The 8,093-nt window shown below is 42.5% G+C and overlaps 1 long non-coding RNA gene across 2 annotated transcripts; it reads left to right on the top strand.

Annotated features, from left to right (window-relative positions):
• Positions 1-985: 985 nt before the first annotated feature.
• LOC111775443 (uncharacterized) lies at positions 986-6,499 on the top strand. Of its 2 annotated transcripts, none has more exons than XR_011422427.1 (5): positions 986-1,493; positions 2,295-2,399; positions 3,169-3,279; positions 4,583-4,697; positions 6,361-6,499. It is a non-coding gene; the product is annotated as an uncharacterized lncRNA (long non-coding RNA). The 2 variants fall into 2 exon arrangements; XR_011422428.1 differs by having other exon boundaries at positions 2,295-2,394.
• The last annotated feature ends 1,594 nt before the right edge of the window (positions 6,500-8,093 follow it).

Below are 8,093 nucleotides of genomic sequence, written 5' to 3' on the forward strand. Positions count from 1 at the left end.
CTCCAAGTGAGATAACAAGGGCTAAGGACAAAACAAGAGACAAGAAAGCAAGGGCTCACGTCCTTCTAGCCTGTGACTGTCTGAGCCATATTCACTCACTTCCTTCAAACCTTTAGTAAGGTTCACAGGCACTGATGGTAGCTAGCACCTCAGTTAATCCTTAACTAAAGTTATAGGAAACCCAAAGCCATCTGAAGAAACCAAGCACAAATGACAGGAAGGCAACACTAATCCAGCCATGAGATTTTATAGATTCATGATGAGTCATTCATTCAACGTACATTTGAGGATTTACTGTATGTCAATCATTAAGCCAGGAGCTGAGGAGAACATGCTGATTAAAAAGTAAAGCCCTTCTTTGGATCTTTATTCAAACAACTCAACTGTAAAAAAAAAAAAAAAAAAAAAAAACAACTGTGGAGGAGAGGGCCAGCTCCGGTTGTTTAGTGGTTAATTTTGGCTTGCTCCACATTGGCAGCCTGGGTTGGGTTCCCAAGCATGGACCTATACCACTTCTTAGTGGCCATACTGTGGTGGCAGCCCACATACAACAAGAGGAAGATTGGTAATTCACCCTGTTAGCCCAGGGTGAATCTTCCTCTGCAAAAAAAAAAAAATGGGGGGAGGGGGAGAAAAAGAAGAAATAGAGGAATAAAGAAAAACAGGAAGGGAAAAATTATGAGATAATTGCAGAAGTTTAAACATCAAATATTTTATCATATCGAGGAAGTGTTAATTTTTAGTGTGATAACGTTAATATGGCTATGTTTTTTAAAGATCCCTGATATTTTTAGTAATGCAACTTAAATATTTACAGATGAAATGATTTGATGCCTAGGATTTGCTTCAAAATACTGCAGGTTTGGAAAGGAGGGTAGAGATGAAACAAGATTGGCCAGGAAATAATCGCTGAAGCTGCGGGATGAGTATATGCTGATTCATTATATCATTAACTTACCTTTTGCACATATTTGACATTTTCCAGAAAATGAAAAAGTCCTTGCTCTCCAGAAGCTTCTGACAAAAGGAGTCAGATATTCCAACAAATAGAAGACTATGTAGTTAAACAAAATAAGCACAAAGTGCTGCTCAAGCTCCAAGCACAGTGACTGCCCCAGGGAAGGCGAGAGTCAGAGAAGATGTCACAGGAGCCTCCCTCCATGGCCAGCGTCTTTAAGGAAGAGTGTCCCCAGCACGAGGGCAGCCCAGCGGTACCAAGTCACGCAGATGCGCAGCGGCAGAGCTCCCGCACACTCTCCGGATGACTTACAAGAGGCCATGTTACCTGAGAGCACCTGTTCCAGAGCCAGACCACCTGCGCTGGAGTTCCTGCTCCTGAATCCCCACCGTGACACTTCGGGCAAGCTATTTGTAGTGTCTCTGGGCCTCAGATTCTTTGCCTAGAAAATGCAGATTATAACAATACCTACTCCACAGGGTGTTGTCAGGAGTCAATGAGTTAACCTGGATATAAAACACCCAGAAGACAGCGGGTGAGCAATAAATGTTGGCTGTTAGTAGTGGCAGCATTATCCCAGCCCACAATGCCACACATTTTTAAAATCTCATCTAATTCCTATTTATCACTTATCTTCTCTTTGTTAGACTGTACAAGTGTAAAGTAGAGACTGTGTCATACTTATCTCTGTATCCCCAGAACCTAGCCTAAGGCCATGCCTACAATAGGCACTGATCAGGCAACTTTTCCTTCAGGCAGCAGCGGAGGGACCGCCAGAAGCCTCTGTTAAGCCCTTTGCAAGTCCCCTATGGATTATACCCTCAATTTCTACAATTCTTTGGCTTACTTGACCTTGCTTCCTTGTTTCTACCTCCTCTCTTACTCTGCTCCAGAGACGTGCATTCACTCACTAATGGTGATCTCTGGCTCCATCTCTGGTAGGTGTTCCAATGTCTCCTTTCTCTCCCCACAGCTATATTATCTAAACAGCCTCTACACCATTCATTATGTGATTAACAAAGGGTTAAGGGAGCTGAATTTCTAGGCGATTGGCCTCATACTTATTTATGAGAAGTAGAATCCTCTGGAAAAGAGAAAAGTAGATAAGATGCTATCCAGGAAATAAAGTTTTCAAAACTAGTCTTACCTTTGAGGAATCCTGTAGACATATTTGTACAATCAGCTAGCATCTCACTGGGGTTTGGGGGGGTTCAGAAATGCTGGGGAGGAGAAGGAGGCATGATGGGCAGGGAGCCAATCTTTATGTTAATTTTTGCTTTGCAATCTTCAAGGTTTCTTTTCCCCCCACTAGTAAACATCCTCATTTCCCTCCCAGAGCAGAGACTCAGAGAGGAAGAGAATATGAGGATCCAGAGCCCAAGAATTGAGAAAATGCAAGAGCACAGACAGCTAGACTCTAAAGATGAAGTCGGAAGGTCAGGTACAGATCTCTCTCAAGTCACAACTCTCTGTACAAAGTGCCCTCTACCCTGAGCAGGGATGTGGGGCTGGAACATGATCATGGCTTCCCAAGAGCGGGAATTTCTGGTAGAACATTAACTCCCCAGGAACAAAAGGAAATGGAGCCCTGGGAAGTACCTCTCCCTACCCATTCTCCCCAAGTTTCCTCTGAGAGGAGGACGGTTCAAAGCTATGATCCTAGCCCTAGGATTTGATGGTTCTTTTCCGTAAAAAACCTGGAGGAGAGGAACACAAGGCAGAAATGGGTGATTGGAGAGAACACACTAAAAAGAGCAGCTTCGGCATGCTTTGTTTAAAGTCATAGTCCTGTGGAGCATGCCGATCTCCCTTCACTGCTGGGCTCTCTATGACTACCAGACTTGCCCCATACTTGAAGCCCCATCTGAACCCAGAACTCTTCTTGCTTGGGGACTACAGCAAGAAAGGAAAAGGGGAACTTGGAACAGGAAGACAAATAAATACAAACAGAGCAGCAGCCTCCCTGAAATACTAAGTATGATTACAAGGAAGTAAAACTGGTCTGCTTGTAGGGCTCAGATTGGTTTTGAGAACGACTCTCAAGATAAGTGACCAAAATATTTTGAGTAATGACAGAACTTTTGGAATAAATGTAGAGGCACCCAGAACAACTACTTTTTGGTACCCATATTTACCTGGATATGATATACTTGTAAAAGGAATCCTGTAACTCACATGGGTCTCATAATTTTATGTCTTAACTTATATAGGACATAGGAACAGTTTGATGTGACCAGGAGTTTAAGCAGAATGGGAAGATCAGGAAAAAAACAGGAGTGTATCTGGTGGCAGAGATATGTGGAGAAGAGCCAAAGGGAAGGGTAAGACAAAAGGAACAATAAATTCCTATCATAAACGCAGAGATGGATGCAATAAGTTAACTGTTACTCTTATCAGCTAATATACCCATTCATACAACTGCAGCTTTCCTGGTTACCTCCGTCACCCAGCCTTTTATGGTCCAGGGGTGGGGTGGAAGGGAGGGGAAATGTGCAGAAACAGACGCCAAATTCTCCCACTTCCATTTAAACCCAAGAAGGGCTTTATTATCCTACACAGGAGAATTATACTTTGCATATTCACTGGCTACTTTACATTAGACATAAAAATTTGATTGATGTCAGTTCTTCAAAGAACCAGCTACACAAATTGCTTACCATTAATTAACAAATTAAAGAGGAAGAGCTATTAGTGCTTACATGTTTGTGAGCTTATTCTCTAAAGTAACCTCTGTTCTTAAGAATCCTAAGGCCTCCATATGACCTAGCAATTCCACTCCCAGGTATATACTCAAGAGAAATGAAAATGTACATTCACACAAGAACTTGTACACAAATGTTCATTAGCAGCATTATATGTAACAGCCAAAATTTGGAAACAACCCAAATGTCCATCAACTGATGAATGGATAAACAAAATGAAGTTTACAATGGAATATCATTTGGCAGTAAAAAGAAATAATGTACTGATACATGATATAACATGGATGAATCTTGAAAACATTATGCTAAGTGAAAGAAACCACTCACAAAGACCACACATTAAATGATTCCATTCATATGAAATACCCAGAACAGGCAAATTCATAGAGACGAAAACTAGATTCATGGTTTCCAGGGGATGGAGGGAGGAGACAGGGGGAGGGATTGGAATGAAGTGTAATTGCTAATGGGTATGGGGTTCCTTACTGGAGTGATGAAAATATTCTAAAATTAATTGTGGTGAAGTTTACACAATTCTGTCAGTACGGTAAAAACCATTGAATTATACACTGGATGAATTGTGTGGTATATGAATTATAGCTCAATAAAGCTGTTGTAAAAAAAAAAAAAAGAACCTTAAGGGCTGGATAAGGGCTATATCAGCTGGCTGGAGTTTAGATTTAGCTATAGTATTCCATAAGCTCATTAAGACCCATAGCTGGCTTGTAAAACACCAAAAATCTAAACATTTGCTTTAACCTTTTAAAAAAACTGACATCAATCCCTTGACCTTATTTCTGCTGTCTCTTTGCCAGCTCTTTACCACTTCTTCAATTGGCCTAACGAAAAATATGTCCAAAGTAACTAAGATAAATCATTCATTGATAACATAAATATTTACTGAGCATCTATTATGTGACAGGTACTTTTCTAGGCTCCAGAAATTGAACAATGAAACAAGGAGAACCTGCCTACAAGATGTTTACAGCACATTCACCAGGCATTCTCAGGAGAGCATGGTAATTGCTACAAAAGGGGTGAGCATTGGATACTGCAGAATCACAATCTGGGGTTGGTGTGTGAGTGTAGGATTACAGGAGAAGTCATGATTGAAGCAAGGCCAGAAGGAGGTCAAAAATTAACAAATAAAGAGGCATGAAATGAGTGTTCTAGGGCAGACAGAGTAAGTACAAAGTCACAGACATTATAGAGAACCGGGGCATTTAAGGAATTAAAGTAGTTTGGTGTGACTGGAGTATAAATTGCAAGAACTGGTGTGAGATGAGCAGCAGGACTGGCACAAATGAAGCTGGAGAAGACTGAGGTCTTTTAAATTTGTAACATGACAAAAAACTTGGGAGCCATTCCAACGAGATCAAAGTGCATCCTGGGGCAATAGAGAATGATAAAATCACTTTAATAATGGGAAAAGATCAGCATTTTATTTTCTAAGACTGCCCTAGTTGCACTGTGGACCATGAATTAGAGGGGACATGGAATTACACTGAAGACAAGGAGGGGAGTCGGAGAGAAGACCATTCCAGTGATCTAGAGAAGGAAATGATGGTGGCCTGAATCAGAGTATGAGTAAGGTTGGAAAAAGGAGTGGACAGGTTAGAGAGACATTTACGATGCAGTGTTGTCATAACTCAGTGACTGACTAGATGAGAAAATGACAAAGGGAGGACTCAAGGATGTGGCCAGGTTTCTGTGGGGACCAGCCAAGAAAAATATACATTTTTTAAAGAATCAGGTTTTGAGATAAGATAAGGTCAGTTTTAAACATGTTGTATATTCAAAAGTGGATACCCAGCAGACAGTTGAAATATACGACTCAAGAAAGAGTGAAGATAACTGAACTCACAGAGGACCCAGTGAGTACACATAGAGAGAGAAGAGGGGGCCGGCCCAGTGGCACAGCGGTTAAGTTCTCATGTTCTGCTTCAGCAGCCCAGGGTTCACAGGTTCGGATCCCGAGTGCCGATATGGCACCGCTTGGCACACCATGTTGTGGTAGGTGTCCCACACATAAAGTAGAGGAAGATGGGCATGGATGTTAGCTCAGGGCCAGTCTTCCTCAGCAAAAAGAGGAGGATTGGCAGCAGTTAGCTCAGGGCTAATCTTCCTCAAAAAAAAGAAAGAAAGAAAGAAAGAAAAAGAAAGAGAAGAGGGCATAGGACAGAACTCTAAAGACCACTGACACTTATGGGATGTGCAGATCAGAGGAGGTGGCCAAACTGAAAAGGAACGGCCAGATTGGTGGGAAGCCACAGAGTGAGGGCCACGGCAGCAGCTCCAGAATGAACAGTGGTCAACAGAGGGGAGTGCCTGTGATATCAGGTTAAAAAAAAAGCTGAGAAGGGTTTATTGTATTTGGGGACGATTTCACCATTGGAGACCTTGGTTAGAGCAGTTTCATTTGCAGGACAGGAGGAAAACATCAACTCCACGATCCTGAGGAGTAGATGGGAGATAAGTAGAAGGAGATGGTGATGAAAAACAATTCTTTTAAGAAGTTTCTCTATTTAAAAGGATGAGAGTGATACAGTGGAAGGCAGCAAGAGAAATAGGTTCTAAAAAGGGATTTTTTTTTAGTATGAGAAATATCTAAATACATTCCAATTTTAAAATAGATGCAGGGAGTTTGTAGTTTTCTTTTATATCATGATTTTTCCCATAAATTCCCCCTCCTTCCCACAGGACACCTGGAGGGAAGATCTATCCTATCATATGCTAGGTGCTAAGTACTTTAAGCTGGAGCAGCTTCACTGCAGACTTGACTTTTCAACACCTTCTCAAACAGGAAGCCTCTAATACCTCATTAAAATCTGCTCTCATACCCGGTCTTTTCTCCATTTACGGCCGCACATGACATAAAACTACTGATTTTCTCATCATCTTTAAAACAGTCTCTATTCTTCTAAAACGGGCCTTTTAAAATCATAAGTATTTGCTAACTTACAAAGATCCAAGGCAAACATGCAAATAGTGCTTCCTTCTCTCTTCTTGTATCAGCAGTAGAATCTCCATTGCTACCTCAGCGGGAGTGCTTATTTGATGTTGTTTTTAGAGCAGCTGTGGTTTCAGAGGTGGAAAGGGGAAGAATGCGTCAAGGCAGTAAGTGCATAGGAGGTGCTGACCCTAAGACTGACTCCCAAGAAGGCGATCCTGCCTGACCTTTGGGTAATTACTCAGAGATAGCACCCCCACTCTGCCTAAAATTCTCACCCCACTTTATTAAATTACTTGATATTTCATCCAATTCATTTAGCAAATGATTTGGAGAACGTTAGAGAACTTTCAACAGTACATGAATCACTCGAACAGTCCGACTGCTTTTCCCCACCTCCAATCTACCACACTGAGTTGGGAGCTTTGATGGAGTGCGGTTGGGAAGAGGACTCAAAAGCAAAGAAAATTTGGGCCTAGGTCAGGGATTACAGTGGAGGGCTAATGGAAGCATCAAAGCCCTTTGTGCCTGAAATCTTGGAAAAAGGAGAAGAGCACAGATGAAAAGCTATTGAAGGTAAGCACCATTTTTAAAGTGTGCCCCATGTTAATCCAGCGCCAAGAAAGGTAGACAAAATTCTTTCCTTTTCTCTAGAATATTTCTAAAATCCAGACCCTAAGTGTATTAGTCAGGGTTCTCCAGGGAAACAGAACCAACAGTTCGGATATATATCTAGATATAGATACAAAGACACATAGATAGATAGATTGATAGATATAAAGAGAGAGACTTATAAAGAATTGGCTCACATGATGATAGAGGCTGACAAGTCCCAATCTGCAGGGTGAGTCAGAAAGCTAGAGACTCAGGAGAGCCAATGATGTAGTTCCAGACTGAAGGCCAGCAGGCTCAAGACCCAGGGGAGCCAAAGTTTCAGTTCAAGCCTGAAGGTACATGTGACAAGAAACAGAGCCAGGCTGATAGTCCCTCCTCTGAAGCCCACATGTGGGTTTCCCTGGGCCTCCTTAGCTTCCTGGCATTAACCCTCACCCTGTGCCAATTTAGGTAGCAGCCCTACTCTGTTCCACAGGTAGCTTATCTGGGAGCCCTGACAAAATGGGTAAGACATCAGGAAATGAACAGCCAGACTCCTCTGAAGCAGAGCCAGAAAAGCGATTCTAGAGCAAGTGGCTCTCTGGGAGGGGGACCCTCCCTATGGCCACCCAGTTTCAGAACCTGTGTTTTCCTTATGGGGCTTGTCAGGCAACTTTGGGATGGCAGGGACAAGACTTTGCCAACAAGCCCTGTCCTACAGAGTGAGGGTGGAAGAAGCTCTGACACTGTGCCAAACCCCAGGTTGGCAGGAGGACCCATCTCTCTGCCTCATCCTGACCCAGGGCCACATCTTCCACACACCCACATGGAAGCAGGCTTCTCAGCTCTGGTGGTAACAGCTACCATTTACTCAGTGCCTACTGTGTGC

The sequence above is a fragment of the Equus caballus genome, chromosome 10 (assembly GCF_041296265.1).
Source record: "Equus caballus isolate H_3958 breed thoroughbred chromosome 10, TB-T2T, whole genome shotgun sequence".
Lineage (NCBI taxonomy): Eukaryota > Metazoa > Chordata > Mammalia > Perissodactyla > Equidae > Equus > Equus caballus.